Consider the following 26993-nt stretch of genomic DNA (forward strand, 5'->3'; position numbering starts at 1 on the left):
GAGCGCTTGTCAGCAGCCTGAGGAACCCACCAAGATGAAGGGAAACCCCATTTAAGTAAAAGGCACGGGAAGAGAGGGCTGCAGAGACAGCAGACAGAAGCAGGGTGGGGAGGAAAGCCAGGTCTGTAAGTAGGATGGAGGAGCCAGGTGAGCAGGTCACCAGGGTCAGGCGACACCAAGCACCAAAATGTGTCCACTGGGTTCGGCAACAAGGAGGTCATTTTAGAACTTGGTGGGTGTTATTTGGGGGCAGTGGGTTGAGCAATGGGTGGAGGTGTAGAAGAGAGGAAGAGGTGAGACTGAGTGGGCAGCACCTGGGAGGGGGCACGGGGTGCTGGGAGGGTCTCAGGAGGGAAGGAACATTAGTGTGGGCAACAGCGGAGCAGCCAGGAGAGCAGGGGAGACCAGAGGGCTGAAGCGAGTACAGTGTCGAGGGCCCTGAAGAGGTAGGAGGAGGTGGGCAGCAAGGCCACGAGGAAGGACAGGTGGGAGTCGGGAGGCTGAGCAAGTTGCCCCTGGGGCTTCTGTTTCCTCCATGAAGGGGGAGGCATGCTGAGCTCCTCAGAATCTGCAAGGGTCAGAGGGTGAGGAGACTGGACAAGAGGAGAATGGATTCTAGGCATTCAAGGGCTGTGGATGATTTGTGGACCTGGCATGCCTTTCCTCACCACTGCCCCCCACTCTGGCTGCTTGGGGCCCCCATCCCCTGGAAAGCAATGCACCGATTCTGGACCAATGCTGCTCCTGGGCCGACCCTGCCTAGCAGGGTCACAGCAGATACTCACCCAGGCCTGGTCCCATCCCCACCCAGGTGGGCAAACTGCAGAAGGAGCCTGTGTGGGCCTGGAGGCTGCTGCGGGGCATGTAGAGGAGCAGAAGAGGCCAAGAGCAATGTGGCTTCCTGAGGAAAGTCCCCCGTAGCAGACAAGCCCAGGAGGGCTGGCTGGGAGCTAAGCCTAACCAGCCCTCCTCCACATCTGCAGCTCAGCTGCTCCAAGAAACTTGTGCAGCACATGGCTCTTGGGTGTCCATTAGAACAGGCAGCAACTTTCTTCTGCGTGGAAAAGTTTTGCTTCAAAGAGAATGACTTTATTTTCATTGGGCTCTGGGGGGAAATAGCTCTAAAAATGAGAACCTCGGCAGAAAACACAAACAGGAATTGGTCCCTTTACTCAGCTTTGACCCTAATTATTAAGCCACACTCTGAAAATACTGAGCTGTAATTGAATTTTTTTGTTTGTTTGTTTGTTTTTTGCACACATTTTTTTTATTCCTCCAGACATACATGTGAAGTTCTGTTTAGTATCCTACATTACATTCAGAAATAAGAAAACTGAGGCTCAGGGAGATTAAGGTCTTCACAATTATATACAAAACAAAGAAAGATTATTTTGCACTTTCTTGAATTATGAATAAACAGTATGTACTCAATTTTTATATGGTTCCTTCATTTCTACATATTGTACATTTAATTTTATTGTATTTTTCCAGTTCCATTGAGATATAATTGACGTGTAACATTGTATACATTTAAGGTGTACCATGTAATGATCTGATATATTTATATATTCCAAAATAATTACCACAATAAGATTAGTTAACATCACCTCAAAAATTACCTTTTTTTGGGGGTAGAACATTTAAGAATTACTCTCTTGGCAACTTTCAAGGATATACTAGAGAATTGTTAACTACTGTCACCACGCTCTCTTAGATTCTCAAAACGTATTCATTTTATAACTGGAAGGTTGTACCTTTTGACCAACATCTCCGCAAATCCCCCAGCTTCTGGGAACCACTATTCTACTCTCTATTTGTATACTTTTGGCTTTTCAAAAAGATTCCACATGTATGTGACATAATACAGTATTTTTCTTTCACTGACTGACTTTTTTTTAACATCTTTATTGGAGTATAATTGCTTTACAATGGTGTGTTAGTTTCTGCTTTATAACAAAGTGAATCAGTTATACATATACATATGTCCCCATATCTCTTCCCTCTTGCGTCTCCCTCCCTCCCACCCTCCATATTCCACCCCTCTAGGTGGTCACAAAGCACCGAGCTGATCTCCCTGTGCTATGCGGCTGCTTCCCACTAGCTATCTATTTTACGTTTGGTAGTGTATATATGTCCATGCCACTCTCTCACTTTGTCCCAACTTACCCTTCCCCATCCCCATATCCTCAAGGCCATTCTCGAGTAGGTCTGCGTCTTTATTCCCGTCTTGCCCCTAGGTTCTTCATGACGTTTTTTTTTTTCTTTTCTTAGATTCCATATATATGTGTTAGCATACAGTATTTGTTTTTCTCTTTCTGACTTACTTCACTCTGTATGACAGACTCTAGGTCCATCCACCTCACTACAAATAACTCAATGTCATTTATTTATATGGCTGAGTAATATTCCATTGTATATATGTGCCACATCTTCTTTATCCATTCATCTGTTGATGGACACTTAGGTTGCTTCCATTTCCTGGCTATTGTAAACAGAGCTGCAATGAATATTTTGGTACATGACTCTTTTTGAATTATGGTTTTCTCAGGGTATATGCCCAGTAGTGGGATTGCTGGGTCATATGGTATTTCTATTTTTAGTTTTTTAAGGAACCTCCATACTGTTCTCCATATTGGCTGTATCAACTTACATTCCCACCAACAGTGCAAGAGTGTTCCCTTTTCTCCACACCCTCTCCAGCATTTATTGTTTGTAGATTTTTTGATGATGGCCATTCTGACCAGTGTGAGATGATATCTCATTGTAGTTTTGATTTGCATTTCTCTAATGATTAATGATGTTGAGCGTTCTTTCATGTGTCTGTTGGCAATCTGTATATCTTCTTTGGAGAAATGTCTATTTAGGTCTTCTGCCCATTTTTGGATTGGGTTGTTTGTTTTTTTGATATTGAGCTGCATGAGCTGCTTGTAAATTTTGGAGATTAATCCTTTGTCAGTTGCTTCATTTGCAAATATTTTCTCCCATTCTGAGGGTTGTCTTTTGGTGTTGTTTGTGGTTTCCTTTGCTGTGCAAAAGCTTTTAAGTTTCATTAGGTTCCATTTGTTTATTTTTGTTTTTATTTCCATTTCTCTAGGAGGTGGGTCAAAAAGGATCTTGCTGTGATTTATGTCATAGAGTGTTCTGCCTATGTTTTCCTCTAAGAGTTTGATAGTGTCTGGCCTTACATTTAGGTCTTTAATCCATTTTGAGTTTATTTTTGTGCATGGTGTTAAGGAGTGTTCTAATTCCATACTTTTACATATAGCTGTCCAGTTTTCCCAGCACCACTTATTGAAGAGGCTGTCTTTTCTCCAATGTATATTCTTGCCTCCTTTATCAAAAATAAGGTGACCATATGTGTGTGGGTTTATCTCTGGGCTTTCTGTCCTGTTCCATTGATCTATATTTCTGTTTTTGTGCCAGTACCATACTGTCTTGATTACTGTAGCTTTGTAGTATAGTCTGAAGCCAGGGAGCCTGATTCCTCTAGCTCCATTTTTCATTCTCAAGATTGCTTTGGCTATTTGGGGTCTTTTGTGTTTCCATACAAATTGGGAAATTTTTTGTTCTTCTTCTGTGAAAAATGCCAGTGGTAGTTTGATAGGGATTGCATTGAATCTGTAGATTGCTTTGGGTAGTAGAGTCATTTTCACAATATTGATTCTTCCAATCCAAGAACATGGTATATCTCTCCATCTATTTGTATCATCTTTAATTTCTTTCATCAGTGTCTTATAATTTTCTGCATACAGGTCTTTTGTCTCCTTAGGTAGGTTTATTCCTAGATATTTTATTCTTTTTGTTGCAATGGTAAATGGGAGTGTTTTCTTAATTTCACTTTCAGATTTTTCATCATTAGTATATAGGAATGCAAGAGATTTCTGTGCATTAATTTTGTATCCTGCTACTTTACCAAATTCATTGATTAGCTCTAGTAGTTTTCTGGTAGCATCTTTAGGATTCTCTATGTATAGTATCATGTCATCTGCAAACAGTGACAGCTTTACTTCTTCTTTTCCGATTTGGATTCCTTTTATTTCTTTTTCTTCTCTGATTGCTGTGGCTAACACTTCCAAAACTATGTTGAATAATAGCGGTGGGAGTGGGCAACCTTGTCTTGTTCCTGATCTTAGTGAAAATGGTTTCAGTTTTTCACCATTGAGGACAATGTTGGCTGTGGGTTTGTCATATATGGCCTTTATTATGTTGACGAAAGTTCCCTCTATGCCTACTTTCTGCAGGGCTTTTATCATAAATGGGTGTTGAATTTTGTTGACAGCTTTCTCTGCATCTATTGAGATGATCATATGGTTTTTCTCCTTCAATTTGTTAATATGATGTATCACGTTGACTGATTTGCGTATATTAAAGAATCCTTGCATTCCTGGAATAAACCCCACTTAATCATGGTGTATGATCCTTTTAATGTGCTGTTGGATTCTGTTTGCTAGTATTTTGTTGAGGATTTTTGCATCTATGTTCATCAGTGATATTGGCCTGTAGTTTTCTTTCTTTGTGACATCTTTGTCTGGTTTTGGTATCAGGGTGATGGTGGCCTCGTAGAATGAGTTGGGGAGTGTTCCTCCCTCTGCTATATTTTGGAAGAGTTTGAGAAGGATAGGTGTTAGCTCTTCTCTAAATGTTTGATAGAATTCGCCTGTGAAGCCATCTGGTCCTGGGCTTTTGTTTGTTGGAAGATTTTCAATCACAGTTTCAATTTCAGTGCTTGTGATTGGTCTGTTCATATTTTCTATTTCTTCCTGGTTGAGTCTTGGCAGGTTGTGCATTTCTAAGAATTTGTCCATTTCTTCCAGGTTGTCCATTTTATTGGCATAGAGTTGCTTGTAGTAATCTCTCATGATCCTTTGTATTTCTGCAGTGTCAGTTGTTACTTCTCCTTTTTCATTTCTAATTCTATTGATTTGAGTCTTCTTCCTTTTTTTCTTGATGAGTCTGGCTAATGGTTTATCAATTTTGTTTATCTTCTCAAAGAACCAGCTTTTAGTTTTATTGATCTTTGCTATCGTTTCCTTCATTTCTTTTTCATTTATTTCTGATCTGATCTTTATGATTTCTTTCCTTCTGCTAACTTTGGGGTTTTTTTGTTCTTCTTTCTCTAATTGCTTTAGGTGCAAGGATAGGTTGTTTATTTGAGATGTTTGTTGTTTCTTAAGGTAGGATTGTATTGCTATAAACTTCCCTCTTAGAACTGCTTTTGCTGCATCCCATAGGTTTTGGGTCGTCGTGTCTCCATTGTCATTTGTTTCTAGGTATTTTTTGATTTCCCCTTTGATTTCTTCAGTGATCACTTCGTTATTAAGTAGTGTATTGTGTAGCCTCCATGTGTTTGTATTTTTTACAGATCTTTTCCTGTAATTGATATCTAGTCTCATAGCATTGTGGTCAAAAAAGATACTTGATACGATTTCAATTTTCTAAAATTTACCAAGGCTTGATTTGTGACCCAAGATATGATCTATCCTGGAGAATGTTCCATGAGCACTTGAGAAGAATGTGTATTCTGTTGTTTTTGGATGGAATGTCCTGTAAATATCAATTAAGTCTATCTTGTTTAATGTATCATTTAAAGCTTCTGTTTCCTTATTTATTTTCATTTTGGATGATCTGTCCATTGGTGAAAGTGGGGTGTTAAAGTCCCCTACTATGATTATGTTACTGTCGATTTCACCTTTTATGGCTGTTAGTATTTGCCTTATGTATTGATGTGCTCCTACGTTGGGTGCATACATATTTACAATTGTTATATCTTCTTCTTGGATCAATCTGTTGATCATTATGTAGTGTCCTTTGTCTCTTGTAATAGTCTTTATTTTAAAGTCTATTTTGTCTGATATGAGAATTGCTACTCCAGCTTTCTTTTGATTTCCATTTGCATGGAATATCTTTTTCCATCCCCTCACTTTCATTCTGTATGTGTCCCTAGGTCTGAAGTGGGTCTTTTGTAGACAGCATATATACGGGTCTTGTTTTTGTATCCATTCAGCGAGTCTGTGTCTTTTGGTGGGAGCATTTAATCCATTTACATTTAAGGTAATTATCAATATGTATGTTCCTATTCCCATTTTCTTAATTGTTTTGGGTTTGTTATTGTAGGTCTTTTCCTTCTCTTGTGTTTCCTGCCTGAGAAGTTCCTTTAGCATTTGTTGTAAAGCTGGTTTGGTGGTGCTGAACTCTCTCAGCTTTTGCTTGTCTGTAAAGGTTTTAATTTCTCCATCAAATCTGAATGAGATCCTTGCTGGGTAGAGTAATCTTGGTTGTAGGTTTTTCTCCTTTATCACTTTAAATATGTCCTGCCACTCCCTTCTGGCTTGCTGAGTTTCTGCTGAAAGGTCAGCTGTTAACCTTATGGGGATTCCCTTGTGTGTTATTTGTTGTTTTTCCCTTGCTGCTTTTAATATGTTTTATTTGTATTTAATTTTTGATAGTTTGATTAATATGTGTCTTGGCGTGTTTCTCCTTGGATTATCCTGTATGGGACTCTCTGTGCTTCCTGGACTTGATTAACTATTTCCTTTCCCATATTAGGGAAGTTTTCAACTATAATCTCTTCAAATATTTTCTCAGTCCCTTTCTTTTTCTCTTCTTCTTCTGGGACCCCTATAATTCGAATGTTGGTGCATTTAATGTTGTCCCAGAGGTCTCTGAGACTGTCCTCAGTTCTTTTCATTCTTTTTTCTTTATTCTGCTCTGCAGTAGTTATTTCCACTATTTTATCTTCCAGGTCACTTATCCGTTCTTCTGCCTCAGTTATTCTGCTATTGATCCCTTCTAGAGAATTTTTAATTTTATTTATTGTGTTGTTCATCATTGTTTGTTTGCTCTTTAGTTCTTCTAGGTCCTTGTTAAACATTTCTTGCATTTTCTCTATTCTATTTCCAAGATTTTGGATCATCTTTACTATCATTATTCTGAATTCTTTTTCAGGTAGACTGCCTATTTCCTCTTCATTTATTAGGTCTGGTGGGTTTTTACCTTGCTCCTTCATCTGCTGTGTTTTTCTGTCTTCTCATTTTGCTTAACTTACTGTGTTTGGGGTCTCCTTTTCGCAGGCTGCATGTTCATAGTTCCCGTTGTTTTTGGTGTCTGTCCCCAGTGGCTAAGGTTGGTTCAGTGGGTTGTGTAGGCTTCCTGGTGGAGGGGACTGGTGCCTGTGTTCTGGTGGATGAGGCTGGATCTTGTCTTTCTGGTGGGCAGGCCCACGTCTGGTGGTGTGTTTTGGGGTGTCTGTGGCCTTATTATGATTTTAGGCAGCCTCTCTGCTAATGGATGGGGCTGTGTTCCTGTCTTGCTAGTTGCTTGGCATAGGGTGTCCAGCACTGTAGCTTGCTGGTCGTTGAGTGAAGCTGGGTCTTGGTGTTGAGATGGAGATCTCTGGGAGATTTTCGCTGTTTGATATTACATGGAGCTGGGAGGTCTCTTGTGGACCAGTGTCCTGAAGTTGGTTGGCTCTCCCACCTCAGAGGCACAGCACTGACTCCTGGCTGGAGCACCAAGAGCCTTTCATCCACACGGCTCAGAATAAAAGGGAGAAAAAATAGAAAGAAAGAAAGAGGATAAAATAAAATATAGTAAAATAAAATAACATAAAGTAATTAAAATAAAAAATAATTATTTAGAAAAAAAAATTTTTAAGTAAAAAAAAAAACCGGACGGACAGAACCCTAGGACAAATGGTGAAAGCAAAGCTATACAGACAAAATCACACACAGAAGCATACACATACACACTCACAAAAAGAGAAAAAGGGGAAAAAATAATATATCTTGCTCCCAAAGTCCACCTCCTCAATTTGGGATGATTCGTTGTCTATTCAGGTATTCCACAGATGCAGGGTACATCAAGTTGATTGTGGAGCTTTAATCCGCTGCTCCTGAGGCTGCTGGCAGAAATTTCCCTTTCTCTTCTTTGTTTGCACAGCTCCCAGCGTTCAGCTTTGGATTCGTCCCCGCCTCTGCGTGTAGGTCACCTGAGGGCATCTGTTCCCCCCCAGACAGGACGGGGTTAAAGGAGCAGCTGATTTGGGGGCTCTGGCTCACTCAGGCCGGGGGGAGGGAGGGATACGGATGCGGGGCGAGCCTGCGGCGGCCGAGGCCAGTGTGACGTTGCACCAGCCTGAGGCGCACCATGCGTTCTCCCAAGGAAGTTGTCCCTGGATCACGGGACCCTGGCAGTGGCGGGCTGCACAGGCTCCTGGGAGGGGCGGTGTGGATAGTGACCTGTGTTTGCTCACAGGCTTCTTGGTGGCGGCAGCAGCAGCGTTAGCGTCTCAAGCCCGTCTCTGGGGTCCGCGCTGATAGCCGCAGCTTGCGCCCATCTCTGGAGCTCCTTTAAGCGGCGCTCTTAATCCCCTCTCCTCGCGCACCAGGAAACAAAGAGGGAAGAAAAAGTCTCTTGTCTCTTCGGCAGCTCCAGACCTTTTCCCGGACTCCCTCCCGGCTAGCCGTGGCGCACTAGGCCCCTTCAGGCTGTGTTCACGCCGCCAACCCCAGTCCTCTCCCTGCGATCCGACCAAAGCCCGAGCCTCAGCTCCCAGGCCCCGCCCGCCCCGGCGGGTGAGCAGACAAGCCTCTCGGGCTGGTGAGTGCTGCTCGGCGCCGAGCCTCTGTGCGGGAATCTCTCCACTTTGCCCTCCGCACCCCTGTTGTTGCGCTCTCCTCCGTGGCTCCGAAGCTTCCCCACTCCGCCACCCGCAGTCTCCGCCCGCGAAGGGGCTTCCTAGTGTGTGGAAACCTTTCCTCCTTCACAGCTCCCTCCCACTGGTGCAGGTCCCGTCCCTATGCTCTGTCTCTGTTTTTTCTTTATTCTTTTGCCCTACCCAGGTACGTGGGGAGTTTCTTGCCTTTTGGGAGGTCTGAGGTCTTCTGCCAACGTTCAGTAGGTGTTCTATAGGAGCAGTTCCACATGTAGATGTATTTCTGATGTATCTGTGGGGAGGAAGGTGATCTCCGCGTCTTACTCTTCCGCCATCTTGAAGCTCCTCTCACTGACTGACTTTTTAACTTAGCATAATGCCCTCAAGTTCCATCCATGTTGTTGCAAATGGCAAATTTTCATTTTTTATGGCTCAGTAGTATTCCATTGTGTATATCTACACCACCTGTTTTTTATCCATTTATCTGTTGATGGACACTTAGGTTGCTTCCATATCTTGGCAATGTAAATAATGCTGCTATGAACATTGGGGTGCATGTATCTTCTCCAATAAGTCTTTTCATTTTTTTCAGATATATACACAGTAGTGGAATTGCTGGATCATATGGTAGTTCTATTTTTAGTTTTCTGAGAAACCTCCACACTATTTCTGCATTGGCAACACCAATTTACATTCACACAGTGCTCGAGAGTTCCCTTTTCTCCACATCCTTGCAAACATTGGTTATTTGTGTTCTTTTTGATGATAGCCATTCTGTCAGGTGTGAGGTGATATCTCATTGAGGTTTTCTTAATAAGAAAAAAATTAAATTTATTAACATATCTTATTTTTTATTAAAAAAATTTTTATTTTATATTGGACTACAGTTGATTTACAATGTTGTATTAATATCACATGTACAGCAAAGTGATTCAGTTATACATATACAGATTTATTCTTTATCAAATTCTTTTCAGATTAAGGTTATTACAGAATATTGAGCAGAGTTCCCTGTGCTATACAGTAGGTCCTTATTATTTATCTATTTTATATATAGCAGTGTGTATATGTTTATCCCAACCTCCTAATTTATCCCTCTCCCCCACCTTTCCCCTTTGGTAACCACGTTTGTTTACTAAGTTTGTGAGTCTGTTTCTGTTTTGTAAAGAAGTTCATTTGTATCATTTTTTTTAGATTACACATATAAGCGATATCATATGATATTTGTCTTACACTGTCTGACTTACTTCACTCAGTATGACAATCTCTAGGTCCATCCATGTTGTGGCAAATGGCATTATTTCATTCTTTTTTTTATGACTGAGTAATAGTCCATTGTATATATGTACCACATCTTCTTTATCCATTCCTCTGTCGATGGACGCTTAGGTTGTTTCCATGTCTTTGCTATTGTAAATAGTGCTGCAATGAACATTGGGGTGCATGTATCTTTTCGAATTATGGTTATCTCTGGATATATGCCCAGGAGTGGGATAGCTGGATCATATGGTAGTTCTATTTTTAGTTTTTCAAGGAACCTCCATACCGTTCTTCATAGTGGCTGTACCAATTGACATTCCCATCAACAGTGTAGGAGGGTTCCCTTTTCTCCACACCCTCTCCAGCATTTATTGTTTGTAGATTTTTTGATGATGTCCATTCTGACTGGTGTGAGGTGATATGTCATTGTAGTTTTGATTTGCATTTCTCTAATAACTGGAGATGTTGAACATCGTTTCACATGCTTTTTGTTCAACTGTATGTCTTCTTTGGAGAAATGTCTATTTAGATCTTCTGCACATTTTTGATTGGGTTGTTGTTGTCTTTTTTTTGATATTGAGCTGCATGAGCTGTTTGTATATTTTGGAGATTAATCCTTTATCAGTTGCTTCGTTCACAAATATTTTCTCCCATTCTGAGGGTTGTCTTTTCGTTTTGTTTATGGTTTCCTTTGCTGTACAAAAGCTTTTAAGTTTCATTAGGTTCCATTTGTTTATTTTTGTTTTTATTTCCATTTCTCTAGGAGGTGGGTCAAAAAGGATCTTGCTGTGATTTGTGTCATAGAGTGTTCTGCCTATGTTTTCCTCTAAGAGTTTGATAGTGTCTGGCCTTACATTTAGGTCTTTAATCCATTTTGAGTTTATTTTTGTGTATGGTGTTAGGGAGTGTTCTAATTTCATTGTTTTACATGTAGTTGTCCTGTAACTGAATTTATAGCCAGTGTTATGCATTTGTGGGTGAGAGTAGCCTGTACCCTATGAGGAACTGGGATTCTGAGGCTGGGAAAATGTGACCAGTCTCTGTAATGTGTTTTTCCTCCCATGCGTGTCAGTAACAAATGTGAATTTTCTGTGTTGGCCCACATCCCTGAGTTCCCAAAGCGTCCCCTTTGTATGTTGCTGGGGGTAGTAGGCTGCTGTGTCAGCCTCCCCACTGGGCTATGAGTCCCAGGTTGATTCACGTCCGTGGCCTCAGCCTTTGTGGCCCCAGGATGTGGCACTGAGTGTGGTGATGGATTTGGAATCAATGGATTGTTGAACTAATGAATGTATAAAAAAGGAATCTCTGGGCTCCTCAAAGAGAACCATAGGCTACAGGGTTTGTTTCATGCCAGCATTCACCCCCTCAGTCTCAGCCATGTGAACAGTCTTCCCAATGAAACCCTGTCTTCGGAGTGCCTTCCTTTTCTCAGAACCTTCAGTGGCTCCCAGTTTCTTCAGCATCAAGTCTAAATGTCTCAGCCTGGCACACCTCTGGGGCCTCCATGCCAGCCAGGATGGGCTCCTCACTGCCCTCCAAACACACCTGCTCACCCTGCCTCTGCATCTTTATCCCTGGGTCCTTGTACCAGAGCACCCTTCCTCAGACAGCATAGAATTAAGGGCATAGGCTGTGGATTAAGAGGTCTGCATTCAGAATGTAAAGTGGTGCAGCTGCTCTGGAAAACAGTATGGAGGTTCTTCAAAAAATCAAAAACACAATTACCGTATGATCCAGCAATTCCACTTCTGGCAGTTCCATATACCCCACAGGATTAAAAGCAGGGATGTGAAGAGATATTTGTACACTCGTGTTCATAGCAGCATTTTTCACAATAGCCTAAAGATGGAAGCAACCCAAGTGTCCATGGGTGGATGAATGGATAAACAAAACATGGTATACAATGGAATGTTATTCAGCCTTAAAAAGAAAGGAAATTCTGACACAAGCTACAATATGATGAACCTTGAGGACACTGTGTTAAGTGAAATAAGCCGGTCACAGAAGGACAAATACTGTATGATTCCTTTTATATGAGGTTTCTAGAGTAGTCAGATTCATTGAGAGAGAAAGTAGAATGCTGGTTGCCAGGAACTGGGGGAGGAGAAAATAGGGAGTTATAATTTGAGTATAGAGTTTCAGTTTTGCAATATGAAAAAAATTCTGGAGATGGATAGTGGTGATGGTTTCACACCAATGTGAATGCTACTGAACTGTACACTTAAAAATAGTTAAAATGGTAAATTTCATGTTATGTATATGTTATTGCAATTTACAAGAATAATTTTTGCAAAAAAGTGGAAGACGATTGAAAAAGGTAAGTCAGAGACATACACTGTGAGAAGGACTCCACCTGCCAGTGCTGACTTTGAAGATGGAGGAAGGAGACCATGAGCCAAGGAATGCAGCAACCTCTAGAAGCTGGGATCCACCCTTATTTCACAGCCAGAAAGAAATGGGGACCTCAGTCCTACAACCGCAGGAACTGAATTCTGCCAACAACCTGAATGAGCAGGAGGGAGATTCTCCCCTAGAGCCTCCAGAAGGGAACATAGCCTGCTGACACCTTGATTTTAGTCTGATGAGATCATACTGGACTTATGACCTACGGAACTCTTAGGATAATTAGTTTGTGTTGTTTTAAGCCAGGGAGAGGCTGGGGGAGGCTGTTTGGGTTGGAATCCTGGCTCTGTCACTTTCCAGCTGTGTGGTCTTGGGAATCCTGGCTCTATCACTTTCCAGCTGTGTGGTCTTGGTCAAGTTTCTTAAGCTCTGTGCTTCAGTTTCTTTATTGGTAAATTGGGTTCCTGAGAGTACACACCTCGTAGGTTGTAGTGAGGTTTAAGTGAGTTAATATGGTACAGTGTTTAGTGCAGTGCCTGGCATCCCAGTAAACCAACACATGTTGCTATTGTTATTGTCACCACCACTATTATCACTCTCCCCTGGGTCCTGTCACATGCTGCCATCCTCCAGGGTTCACCTTATGCCCATCTCGCCCTCTGAAATGAGGGAGTTTACTACTCAGTGGCATCTGTCTTCTTTCTTTCCATCTCTCCCTCTTGGGTGTGCCCCTCCTCTCCAGCTTGAGCTCCTGGAACACACAGTCTACTCTTTCTCCATCCCCTTTGCACTGGATGTGGTGCAGGGCAGTGAGCGCTGATCTCCAAGTACTAACTCAGATCTGCCTCCTACCGGCTGTATGACTCTGGAAACGTGCATCAAGGTGGGAGGAGTGGATGAAAAAATTCATGTAATTGCAACAAGAACAGAGCAGGCACGGGTCAATGTTAGTCCCATCAATCTGGACACTGGTACTCAGTGAGTGCTCAGCTGTCCCAACAGGAGCCCCACAGCCTGCTGGAGCTGGGTGAAGGGGAGAGGGAGGCATCTCCTTGGGGGTTTGCAGCTGCAGCAGAGCTGAGAGCAACCCCTCTGCTCCTCTCCAGCCACAAGGCTCTTCATCCTCTCTGAGCCAAGACACAGTGTGAGGGATTGCCCTCCCCACTCCCACAGTTCATTTTAGAGCCTGGGCAGGGCTGCTGAGTCCCTGGCACATAGTGGCATGTCCCATGGGCCTTTCTACTGACCCCTTTCCCCTGCCACTCTCTGTGCATAGGTCTCTCCCCCAAGGGATAGGAGACATGTTAATTCACCATTCACACCCAAGACACCCAGGAAATACTAAGAAATTTAAGAAAAGTCCATAAATAATATTCTCTTTCTCAAACTGGATATCCTATACATGGTACATGCACATCTTTATCTAGATATGTAGATAGTCTTTCCCCACAAAATAGAATCACACAGTAAATATTATTGCTTAAAATAGCTCAGTATTCCGCAACCACTTCTTTAAGTGATTAAGTATACTTCTACAACTTCATTAGTGCTGAGTAGGATTCCATTGCAAGCATGTACGAAAATTTGTGTACCAGACTTCTACCGTTGAACACTCAGTCTATTTCCAGTTTTCTGCTTATAAATAATACTGCCCTGAACATCCCTGTACATTCACATTTGCCCCTCTATCTAATTTCCTTTCGAAAGATTCCCAAAAGTGGAATTGCTAGGTCAAATGATATGCAGATTTTTAAAGCTTCTGTTAGACATAGTATTTCCAAACTGCCCTCTCAAAGGGTCATATCAATATAGACTCCCACTAGGATGTACAAGAGTGTCCATCCTCATCTAGCAATGAGTGGTATCAATTTAAATTTGTTTTCATTTTTCATTTTAAAAACTGATAGGATATAATTGATATCTGAGATGATAACATATATTAATCATTGCCCTATCCCAGGAATAGTCAAAATTCTCCCCCCATTTAATTTTTCCCTGTGAGGAAAGCATCAATATCCGCATTTTATAGGCTTAGGAAAAGGTTCAGGAACTTGTCAGGGAGCATGTAGATTGGGGTCACTATAGATCACGGGACCCATGGGTCACCAGAGCGGGTGACTGGGCCCCAGGACTTACTTACCACTCCTATCAGCACAGGAGGGAAGTGAACTGGGGCTCCCTGTGAGTGAAGTGCCAAGGAAAGGGTTGGTACGTGGGCTAAAAACTTTTTTTTAAAGCTTTTCATTCTTAAGCAGAAACTAACACACCATTGTAAAGCAATTATACTCCAATAAAGATGTTAAAAAAATAGCTTTTCATTCTTTAATGAGCACACATCTCACTGGCAGTCTGCAAATAGAGTCTATGTTTTAGTGGGGACTGGGGGAAGAATGAATGACAACTCGAAGCTATAGGTTGTGAACTAACATCTTCTCTTTTGAGATGGTAATTTCCAGCCTTGAGATCTCCTTTGCTCTGTAACTACTGAGAACTTCTTGATGCTGAGGCCTTGGTTATTAATTCAGATGTCACATCACTGTCAGATCCCACATAATGGCATTATGGGTGAACCTACAAGGAAAATGGGCTTTGATCTGTTCCTAAGTGAATCCTCCCATGGTGCTCTCCTAATCTACTTTTGGTGTCACTAAAAAAAAGTTGTTGTTGTTGTTGTTGTTTACTTTAATGAAAAGTTGGCAAAATGAAAAATTTTGGAAAAAAATGAGTACAGGAAATTAAACCCAATCCCACCACCTTAAAATATAATTTCTAATTTTTTGTTCTTTCCTTTTGAGTTCCTGTTTGCATATATTAGTTATAATCAATAGCATATGTTATTTTCTATTCTGGTTTTCTTACCTAATATTGAATAAACATTTTCTTGTTTGAATACAGCCTTCCTAATTATTTTAAATGGTTCCATGGTAGGCCATCAAATGGAGATACACCAGTTCTCTAATGTTTGGCATTTAGATTATGTGCAAGTTTTTACTCTCATGACTCTTCATACAAATAAACTCTTGCTTTTGCTTAATTAAGATAAAGGAGTGGATTTTCTGGAAACATCTTTTTGGTCCATAATATATATTGCCAATTTGTTTTCTAAAAGGGTTGTGTCAATTTACACTGTAGTGTGTGAGTACCAGTTTCAGCACAATCTCTCCAGCACTGGATATTGTCATTTTTTTTTTTAAGTTTCCTTTTTAATATCTCAGGGAACAGAAAATGTAGGTTTATTTATGCTCATTTTAAAGATTGATAACTATAGCATTTTCTCATTACTAATTGTAGGGACTTGAAAGCTGTGCTTAGAACACATTCTCAGTGAAAATGATTATGTATTTGAGTATCTCCTATGTGTGGGGAACCAGACGGTGAACAGTAAAGCATGTGGAAGTCATGGTCTCTGCTCTCTAAGAGCTTTCCGGGAGCTGTCTACATCCTCAGTTTCTGAAAAGCTATAGAAAGTTCAATAAGAATACATGATATATGGTTTAAATAGTGGTTCAAGAAGAAAACAGGCAAGCTGTCACTAAACAGATAAATCATCTTGCTAATGGTCTAGAGAATGGTCATTTAAGGCATCTAGAGGATCAGTTCAGGTTGAAGTGGTCAGAGAAAGCTTTATGCTTGGGATGGGGTGGGGCAGGGTGGGATTGTGCTGCACTTTAAATGATGGTTAGCACTGTGTGGCCAGAGTAGATAGGTCAGAGCATTTTAACAGTGGTTCAGAGGTGGGAAAGCCCAAGATAGGTAAGGTCAGAGCTGACAGTGGCCTTAAAAGTCACCCAGAGCACCACTTCTCAAACTTCCCTATGCCAGACTAAGCTGGAGGTCTTCTTAAAATGCAGGTTCTGATTCAGTAGGCTGGGTGTGGTGCCTGAGATTCTGCATTACTAACAAGCTCCCAGGGACTGCTACAGCCCATCCATTGAGTAGCAGTGATCTAGACCAATCCTTTCCTTTTAAAGATGGGGAAACTGAGTCCCAACTGCAGCAGGATTATGAACAATTTGAGCTACACCTCAGGATTTGTTTAGGAAATATTAGGATGTAACGTTGGAACTGATGGAGAAAAGTAAAGAAGTTATTAATGACATATATTCTCAATGCCATGTACTTGACATAGTTTATCTCACTTTCTCCTCATGACACCCCTACATAATAAATAGTTTGGTTTTTATTTTCCAGAAGGAGAACTGAGCCTCTGACAGCCAAAGCAGTTTGCCCAAGGTCAAATTAGTGTTGTTTCAGGTCATTCCAGCCCCACACCCATGACCTTTCACCACCACCTTCAGTGCCATCAAAGGTGTTAAAGTGTTTGCCTCTGGCACTGTGACTGTTTTACTTTTGCTCCACTTTGGCATTTGAAACATACTTTATTTATGTTTTAAATTTATTTTTTATTGAAGTATAGTTGATTTACAATGTTGTGTTAGTCCCTGATGCAAGCTAAGTGATTCAGTTGAATATATATATTCATTTTTCATTATAGTTTATTATAAGATATTGAATATAGTTCCCTGTGCTATACAGTAGGACCTTGTCCTTTATCCATTCTGTATATAATAGTTTGCATCTTCCAGTCCCAAACTCCCAGTCCATCCCTCCCCCACCCCCCTCCCCCTCGGCAACCACAAATCTGTTCTCTATGCCTGTGAGACTGTTTCTATGAAACATACTTTAAAATGATCCAAGTAACTTTCACTTGTGGAAAGATGAAGGAGAAATACTTTTTTCCTATTCCTCCTGCTAAGAACAACTAAAATCCATGGATATTATATATGAAACCAACATAAGAAGACAGTTATGGTGGAGAGAAGGGACCTCAGGATCCAAGAAATGACATTGGTGAGCTCCCAATAAAAGTCTACTCCCTCTAGCCAGAGGAACAGGAAAGGGAAAGCCTTGCAAGAGAGAAAAGTTTAGATAATAACTGCTCAATTCCAGCCAAATAGTGTCAGTAGAGGCTGCCTGAGGAGAAGCCCCACCCAGCCAGGATGGGATTAGTAGAGGCTGAGTGGGAAGATGGAACTCCCACTCCCACCCAGAAGTACCAAGGAGACCCTCCCCACTTTGGGTGTCAACAGAGGCCAAGTGGGGAACCTGGAGTCTACTCCCACCTGGCAGTAATGAAAAGGTATCTCTTCTCCTGCCAGAGTGCTGTAAGGGGAGCCAGCTAAAACAGAAGATTTAAATATCTCGAATCTCATGATATAATACTCAAAATGTATGGGTTTCAATTGGCAACCACTCATCATAACAAGAACCAGGAAAATTATAACCTGAATAGAAAAAGACAATCAATGCATACCAGTACCAAGATGGCAGAGATGTTAGAATTGTCTCCAATGACTATTAAAGCAGCCATCATAAGAATGCTTCAATGAGCAATTATGAACATGCTTGAAACAAATGAAAAAAAATACAGCCTCAACAAAGAAATAGAAGAGATAAAGAAAAACAAAATGGAGATTTTAGAACTGAAGAATACAGAAACCAAAATTAAAAACTTAGTAGATGGTATCAACAGCAGGATGGGGATAAAAGAAGAAAGAGTCAGTGAACAGAAAGATAGAATAATAGAAATTACACAATCTAAACATCAGAGAAAATAGAGAAAAACAAAACAAACAAAAATGAACAGAGCCTTAGGGAACCTGTGAGATTACCACAAAAGATCTAACATTCATGTTTTTGGAGTCCTAGAAGGAGAGGAGAAAGAGGGCAAGTTGAAAAGTACTCAAAGAAATAATGACTGAAAACTTTCCAAATTTGGCAAAAGACATAAACCTACAGTTTCAAGAAACTAAGCAAATCCCAAACAGGATAAACCCATAGAAATCCACACCAAGACACAAGTCAAATTTCTGAAATCTCATGACAAAGAAACAATCTTGAAAGCAATCAGGGAGAAGCAACAGCATACCTAAAGGAAGAATACAATTTGAATAACTGTATATTTCTCATCAAAAACCATGGAGGCCAGAAGGAAGTGGCATAATCATTTTCAAGTGCTGAAATAAAAGAACTATTAACCCAGAATCCTATACTAAAAATATTCATCAGAAATGAAGGAGAAATCAAGATGTTCTCAGATGAAATGAAAACTAAGAGAATTTGTTGCCAGCAGACCTACCCTAAAAGTATAGCTAAAGGAAATTCTCTTAGAGAAAAAAAATATTAAAAGAAGGAATCTTGGAACATCAGGAAAGAAGACCAACAGAATGAGTAAAAGCATTTTTCTTCTCCTCTTGAATTTTCTAAGTGTGACAGTTGAAGCAAAAATATAACACTGTCTGATGTGGTTTTAAATGTATGTAGAGGAAATAGTTAAGACAATTATAAGTGGAGGAGGGTAAAGGGACTTAGCAGGAGGTAAGGTTTCTATATGTCATCAAAGTGGTAAAATGACAACATCAGTAAACTGTGGTAAATTATGTATGTATGATGTAATACCCAGAACAACCACTAAAAAAGCTATACAAAGTGATATACTCAAAAGCACTAGAGATATATCAAAATGGAATTCCAAAAAGATGTTCAAGTAACCCGCAGGAAGGCAGGAAAAGTAAAACAGAGAAATAAAAAATAGGACAAACAGAATTAAAGTTAAAAGTACACACTTAAGCCCTAACATAAGTAATTACATTAAATATAAATGTAAATGGTCTAAATACACCAACTAAATGACAGAGATTGTCAGAGTGGATTAAAAAAAAAAACTATGATCCAACTATAAGCTGCGAGGACTTCCCTGGCAGTCCAGTGGTTAAGACTTTACCGTCCAATGCAGGGGGTGCGGGTTCGATCCCTGGTTGGGGAGCTAAGATCCCACATGACTTGCAGCCAAAAAACCAAAACACAAAAAGAGAAGCAATATGTAATAAATTCAATAAAGACTTTAAAAATGGTCCACATCAAAACAAACAAAAAAAACACAACTATAAGCTGCCTGCAAAAACTCCCTTAAAATATATGAATATAGTTAGATGAGCAAAAGGATGGAGAAAGATGTATCATGTAAACATTGATCAAAAGAGAGCACTAGGGACTACCCTGTGGCTAAGACTCTGCACTCCCAATGCAGGGAGCCCAGGTTCCATCCCTGGTCAGGGAACTAGATCCCACATGCCACAACTAAGAATTCGCATGCCGCAACTAAAGATTCCGCATGCCACAACTAAAGATCCCGTGTGCCGCAACTAAGACCCGGTGCAGCCAAATAAATAAATAAAAGCACTAACTATATTAATATTAGATAAAGTTGCAAAGAAAATTGTCAGGGACAGAGAGAGACATTATATAATGATAAAAGGGTTTATCCACCAACAAAAGATAAAAATCCTGAATGTATTCTCCAAAGGCTAGAGCTAAAAAATATGTGAAGCAAAAACTAAAAAAGCTGAAAAGGAGAAATAGACAAATCCACATTTACTATTGTTAAGGGGTAATGTAAGGAAGATCTTTATAATGACGGAACATTTCTGTATTTTGATTGTGGTGATGATAACACTAATCTACATCTGTGATAAAATGACATAGAAGTGTACACACACAGTGCATCAATGTCAACTTCTTGGTTTTGATATTGCACTGTAATTAAGCACGAAGTAACTGTGGGGGAAACTGGGTGAAGAGCACTACAGACTTCTCTGTACTATCTGTAACTTCCTGTGAATCTGTAATTATTTCAAAATAAAAAGTTTTTTTTTAAAAAGCCTCCAAGTAGCAAATTCCCGTTTCTCAGTCTCACCACTCCCTGCCCCCAGCACCAAGCCAGAGGTGCACAGCCTGGCCCTATTGCCCTGCTCAGCACAAGCTGTTATATGGTGTGTTTCAGTTAAGGCACTCTGTGAAGCTTCATTAGCTGATTCAGTATGGAAAAGTGGCATCAAGCAAAAACATGGGAACATGAGAAGAGGGACTTCTAGAGCATAGGAGGCTTCAGAAACCAAAGCCACAATGTAACAGGCAGGACCATGGAGGGTAGTGGAGGCTCCAGGGTAAAATGCAGATGCGGGTTAAGGCTACACTCGGCAGTGGGGAGAATGCCTGTGAGAACATCTTGCAGACTATGATGGACATGGACAATGTCCCCAACCTGCATCTGGGGAGGCTCCGACACCACCAACAACTCATTTGCATGCTCTTATCTGATTCTGACATCACCTAGCTGACGATTCTCCAGGTGAGAATTCCCTGCCCTTCCTCAGGATCTGGAGCTTAGCCTTCCAGCTGAGAAGTTGGGTTTGTTCAGATGATGGGCATCAGCCCACAGATCTTGCTTTAGTTAAAGCTACAAAAAAGGCTGACTGCTACATTTCCTCAGGACTTTCCACATGATTTTCTCTCTGCCGGAAGGTCTTTCCTTTCCGTATCCCCCTAGTAACTAAGCCTCAGGCATCAGGCCTCCTCTATCTGGCATTCTTAATGTAAATGAGAACCCAATTCAAACTGACTTAGTCAGAAAAGGGCTTTCTTTCAGCCCACTTAACTGAAATCCCCAGTGTCCAAGAGACAAATGTTGAGAATCTGTCCTTCTCCACCTCTTAGCTCTGATTTCTTCACATTCTCCCTTGCCGTGTGTTGGCCCCTGGCAGTTCCAGGCTTACATTCAATGAGATTAACATTCTGGTGGAAAATGAGAGAGCCTCTTTTCTAATAGTCCCTGGTGAGCTCCAGGGCTGACCCTCATTGGTTGCACTGGGTCCTGTGCCTATTCCTGAGCCAATCATTGAGACCCTGGGAGGTCAGGCCTGGGTCATATGCTAACCTAGGGGGCGGGGGTTGCTGCAGCTCCATGTGTTGAGAAAGGAAACCTGGGGTGTGGTTTCCATAAGGAAAAGGGTTGGTGGGATGGACAAATCAACTGTCATGGACAGCCTTTCTGATCCCCAGGCATAGTTGTTGAGCCTCTCCACTGTGCTCCAACAGGACTTGTTCTTATACCTCTGATAGCACTCAATACCCCATTAGGTAACTAAAAATTTACATCTCTCTCTCTCCTTCCAGACAGTGAACTTTTAAAGTCCTAGGCTATGAATAATTAAAACAAAATGGAGGGACTTCCCTGGTGGTTCTGTGGTTAAGAATCCGCCTGCCAATGCAGGGGACACAGGTTCGAGCCCTGGTCCAGGAAGATCCCACATGCCGCAGAGCAACTAAGCCCGTGTGCCACAACTACTGAGCCTGTGCTCTAGAGCCTGAGAGCCACAACTACTGAGCCCATGTGCCACAACTACTGAGCCCACCGCATGCTACAACTACTGAAGCCCGCGCCCCTAGAGCCCGTGCTCCACAACAAGAGAAGCCACTACAATGAGAAGCCCGTGCACCACAATGAAGAGTAGCCCCCGCTCGCCGCAACTAGAGAAAGCCTGCGCACAGCAATGGAGACCCAATGCAGCCAAAAATAAATAAATTTATTTTTTTTAAAAATGGAACAACAACAGCAACAATAGCAAACATTTATTGACTGTTCACTATGTGCCAGGCCCTGTGCTGGGTATTTTAAATCATGTTAACTCATTTTGAACTGTGAGCTAGATACTATTATTATCCCCATTTTACAGATGAGGAGCCTGAGGTTTGAAATATTAAGTGACTATCCAAAGGGTTCATTGATGAGAGAGTGAGGATTCAAAATGGAATCTTTTCAAAAGAAAGAAGTTACATATGAACAAGCCTATAGTTTGCAGCACTATTTGCAAAGCCAAAGATGGGGAATCTCCCAAGACTTCATCCAAATGGACCTGACTGGACAAACTATGGCACATTTGCACAGTGATGTAGTGTGGAGCTGTGAGAGGGAACGAGGAGGGTCTGTATCAATGTGAAGTTACTGTCAGGATATATTGCTAACTGACCAGGAAAAGATCAGGTACAGAACCGTTTATATAGTATGCTGCCTTTTATATAAGCAAAAGGGAGGGAAATAGTAATACACACACACACACACACACACACACACACACACACACACACACACATATATATATACATATATATACATCGATAGGTATATAGGTGTGTATGTGTATGTGTATATATATATATATATATGTATGTGTATATATATATATATTTGCTTATTTTTGAAATAGAAACAACAGAAGAACAAATGACAGGTTTACAAACCAAGCAATGTGCCTTGTTTCATAAGTTGGCTTTGGAACCATGTAAACATTTTACATAACTAGAAATCAAAATGAAACCAAAAAAGAGCGAAAGCCATCTCTTAACATCAAAAACAAACTGAGACAAATGGTCCTGTATGCAAAATTGATGGCATAACCTCACAGAGAATTGTTTCAAGTGACTTCGAAACACAGTAATTTGTGCATTCCAAGTGGGACAGAGACAGAAAGAACCACACACACACAAAACCTGAACCGCATTCCATAGTCTTGCTGTTGGTAATAAAAATGGTATTGTTTTGTGAAGCTAACATATATACATTAACCTTAAGTAATTATATTAATGTCTTGGGGAACCAAGGTTTTTGTTGTAAGAGAAGGGGTGCACATATAAAATCTTGGAAATTAAGTAAAGTCTTGTCATCATTAATAAGAATTGGAAACAGTAATATGAAGTACTTGCTGTATTCCATAAGTAATTGTGTTAATGTCTTCAGGAACAACTGCAGCCCCACACCAGGTCTCCTGCTTGAGTCAGACCCTCCTTCCAACCTCCCACTGAGCCTCCATTTCCCCCGCTGGCCTAGGCATTTATGGTCACACACGATTGGCTGGGCCGATATTCCCTGGATGGATGGGGATGAATATTTCCATGGCTTCTGTAGCTCCAAAGTCTGTTTGGAGGATGTGTCCTGGGGTCCCTTGGTTTTCCTGATCAAGTCCCCTGAGTGCAGGCACCAGCTGCTGCTCATGTGTGCAGGCCGCAGTGGTGTGGGGCACCCAGGAACCTGTGGCCTCAAAGAACTGTCAGTCATTTGGGCAGGCTGGGAACCACCGTCGCCAAGGACTGGAAACACCCCCAGGCTGAGCCCTGACTGCCAGGACAGGCTTCAGCCCTGGGGAGTGGCAGGGTAATTCAGTCCTGGTCAAGAAACAGGCCTTTGCTGTTTTTTTTTTTTAATCTTTCTTTGTTTATTTATTTGTTCCATCCAACTTCTCAAATCCTTCAGCAGATCTGGCCACACATGTGCTTCTCAGGCTCTGGGTGCAGTGCTGGGTGGGTATGTCCCATCAGAAGCCTCATTCAGGGTCCAAAGGCCCTGGAGGCATGGATTTGGATTACCTTTGGCTTTCCTGTGCATCCTCAGCATCTTTGAGACTTAGCATAGGGTCACAGTCTGCCAGGCTTCCTGGCCTCTTACATGCTTCTCTCTGTGGGGCTGCTGCCTCAGGAGGTGTCCAAGCCCTTGTGGACAGACTCAGTCTAGCACAGGTCCTTCTATGTATCTCATTCCAATGATTGGACACCCCATCCCTGAGTCCAGGCCCCACTCTGAACCACCCTCTGGTCCTATCATGACCCTCCTGGGCCTCAGTCACTGCTTTGATCATCTGCTGATTTCCTCTAGTGTTATGGGTTGAACTGTGTCCTCCCAAAAGATGTTGAAATCTTAACCCCGAGACCCATGAATGGGACTTTATTTAAAAATAGGGTCTTTGCAGATGATCAATATGAGGTCATTAGGGTGGGCCCTAATCCAATATGCCTACATCCTTAAAAAGGGGGGGAGGGAAATTTGGACACAGAGACACACACACACAGGGAGAACACCATGTGAAGATGAAGGCAGAGATCAGGGTGACACATCTACAGGCCAAGAAGCACCAAAGACTGCAGCAAACCACCGGAAGCTGGGCGGGAAGCACAGGACAGATTCACCTCACAGCACTTGGAAGAAACCACCCCTGCTAACACCGTGATCTTGGACTTCCGCCTCCAGGACTCTGAGAGAAGACATTTCTGTTGTTTAAGCCACCCAGTCAGTGGTACTTTGTTATGACAGTCCCAGAAAATGAATAAACTTTGTAAGGAGGCACTAAATGGTGGCCATCACATATTTATCAGGCCTGCCTCTTGTTTTAAAAAGCTTTGAGACAACACTTATAAATCCGTAGATCTCACATAAAATTCAAATTTCCAGTTTCTCTTGAAAAGTCAGAACAACTCTGGCCATTCTGATTCCAAAAATCAGAAAAATCTGTCAACTCTGGGCCATTCCTGCTTGGCCACAGGTGGCTGGAGCAGAGTCCCCTTTGTTGGCCACAGATCCTACAGCCAACTCAGTGCATGTTGAGGCACATATGTAATATAGACAAGGAGCTTCTCCCCCCAACTCCTCGGATGCATTTGCTTCACTCAGCAGGGGACTGGCCTGGCCCCATGAGACATTTGAGTTTCTGATCTTTGCTCCAGTACCTCCAGGACGGGGACTGCACCTCCTCCTTTCCCCACACCCACCCCCTGTCCACTTCTCCAGCAGCAGCTGTCACCACCACCCACTGAGATTCCAGCCTATTGCCTGTGCCCAGTCTCCCTAACCCTGTGCTTTGCTCTCCATCTGGGAGGCAACCCTTCTCCCTGCATGGACCCCACCCACTGCCGTCCCCATCAACCCCAGCTCCTGTGTTCCTGCTGCTCCTGGGGCCTGCCCCACGGTGGACAGTATATTAGCATCCAAGCCAGGCCTCCTGACCTACACCACTGCCCACTGTGTCCCAGACCCAGCAGTTGGCCCTTTCACCAAAGGAAGGTAGATTTTTTAAAATTATCATTTTAAAACTCAAGAGCAGTAAACTGACCTGTCTGTCCCACTTCCCAGTTTCTCTTACACTTTTACCCCTCCTGCCCCAACATAAAAATATCTGAAAGGGAGAATAAGATGGGAAGTTGTAGAATATGCAAAACATAAAAATATGAAGATTTTATCCTTACAATGAAAATATTCTAGGTATCAAGTATATATTCAGTGCTCCGGTCAGTATCAGCCTGAAATGTCTATCCTGAGATGAGACGTTTTTCTTTTTTATCTTTTCAACTGTAATGCTTTTTTTTTTTTTTTTTTCCAACTGTAATGCTTGATCACATACAAATGACAATGCCTGAGCTATAAAGTATAATAATATAATGAACACCTGAGGACCTGTTTACCAAATAAAGATTCAGAGCACAAATGGAAGTCGGCATCCATCCCTCCTAACTGAGCCCATTCCTCTGCCTGGCCCACCTCAGGTAATTGTTATCCTGAATTTTATCATTGCCCTTTCGCCTCTTCTTCTGAACTGTTTATTTTGGAAATAATTTCAAACTTACAGAAAATCTGAGAAAGTAAAAAGAGTACAAAGAACATCCATTAGCCTCTACCCTGATTCACCTATTGTTATCATTTTACCCTGTTTTCTTTATCATTTGATCTTGTTCTCTCTCTCCCTGCTTCTCCCCCCTCCCTACACACACACACACACACACACACACACACACACACACACACACATACACACAGAGTTTTTCTGGGGAGCCATTTGAGGCTGTCACATTATGTCACCCCTAAATACTTCAATATGTATTTATTTTCTAACAATAAGAGTATTCTATTACTTAAACACATTGCAGTTTTTTAACTTCAGTAAATTGACCTAATAATGCACTTTATAACATTTTTTCCCTTCAGTGCTAAATGTACAATAGCTGTGTCTCCTTAGCATTGTTTAAACAGGAACATTTCCACAGACTTTCTGTATCTTTCATAACATTGACATTGTATGAATTAATCTCTCCCTCCTTTCCCCACCTTTTTAAAAAAATAGAACACTGGTTGTTTCTAGTTTGAGTGGTTATGGTCTTCCTGTTTCTGAATGTGCTCTTCTGTGATTTAACATTGTTTGTAAGGCTTCCTGTGTTGTTGCATGTAGCCGTAATTCACTCGTCGTTGGTGCTGGCTGTTGTTCCATTGTGTGTATATACTACCATTATATTTGCATGTTGATGGACAGTTGGGGTTTTCCAGTCTTTTGTTACTGTGGACAGTGTTGCTGGGAACATTCCTGAACATCTGTTGGCACGTGTGTGAGAATTTTAGAGTTTATCTAGAAGTGGTGTTGCTGGATCATCAACTATGGGAATGTTCAACTTTTCAAGATAATTCCAAATTGTTTTCCAAAGTGGATGTGGTCACTGATCCTCTACTAGCAATGAGTAAGTGTTCCTGTAGACTTTTAATTTTTGGTCATCTAGTGTATGCAAAGTGTGCGAATTATTGTCTCATGATGGTTTTAATTAGCATTTTTCTGATTACTAATCATGTTGAGCATCTTTTCATGTTTTTCAAGCATATGTGTGCCATTTCCTGTGAAACAGCAATAGTAATGATAATACCACCTCTTGTTTACAGCTTTCATTGTGTGAGAAACTATTTTAAGCACACACATCGTTTAATCATAAAAACAGTCTAATGAGGTAGTACTATTATTCTCTTTTCTATTCATGTATTTTGCCCATTTTCCCATCAGGTTGTTTGTTTTTTAATTCTTGATTCCTTTACACTTCTGTTTTAGCTCACTTTCTCTGATACTGCCCCGGCAGGGGAAGTGGAGTGGAGGTGGAAGTCAGGCCCTCCCTCGTCTGCCTCTCTTGACACCCGAGCTGGGGCTCCGTGTGACTGCTGAGCTCATTGGGAGTTCCGGTACCCAGTGTGGGCTCCAGCAGTACCCCAGGTGGGGGCTCATTACTGGTTGGCTTGGGTGAATGTCCTGGCTCCCTA

At 41.6% G+C, this 26993-nt stretch overlaps 1 protein-coding gene across 1 annotated transcript in view; it reads left to right on the top strand.

The window, feature by feature from the left end:
• The window catches only part of COL23A1 (collagen type XXIII alpha 1 chain), a 368401-nt gene that overhangs the window by 69709 nt on the left and 271699 nt on the right, over nt 1-26993 (top strand). The window lies entirely within an intron of this gene.

The sequence above is a fragment of the Balaenoptera physalus genome (genome assembly GCF_965194825.1).
Source record: "Balaenoptera physalus genome assembly, chromosome: 3".
In the NCBI taxonomy this organism is placed as follows: Eukaryota; Metazoa; Chordata; class Mammalia; order Artiodactyla; family Balaenopteridae; genus Balaenoptera; species Balaenoptera physalus.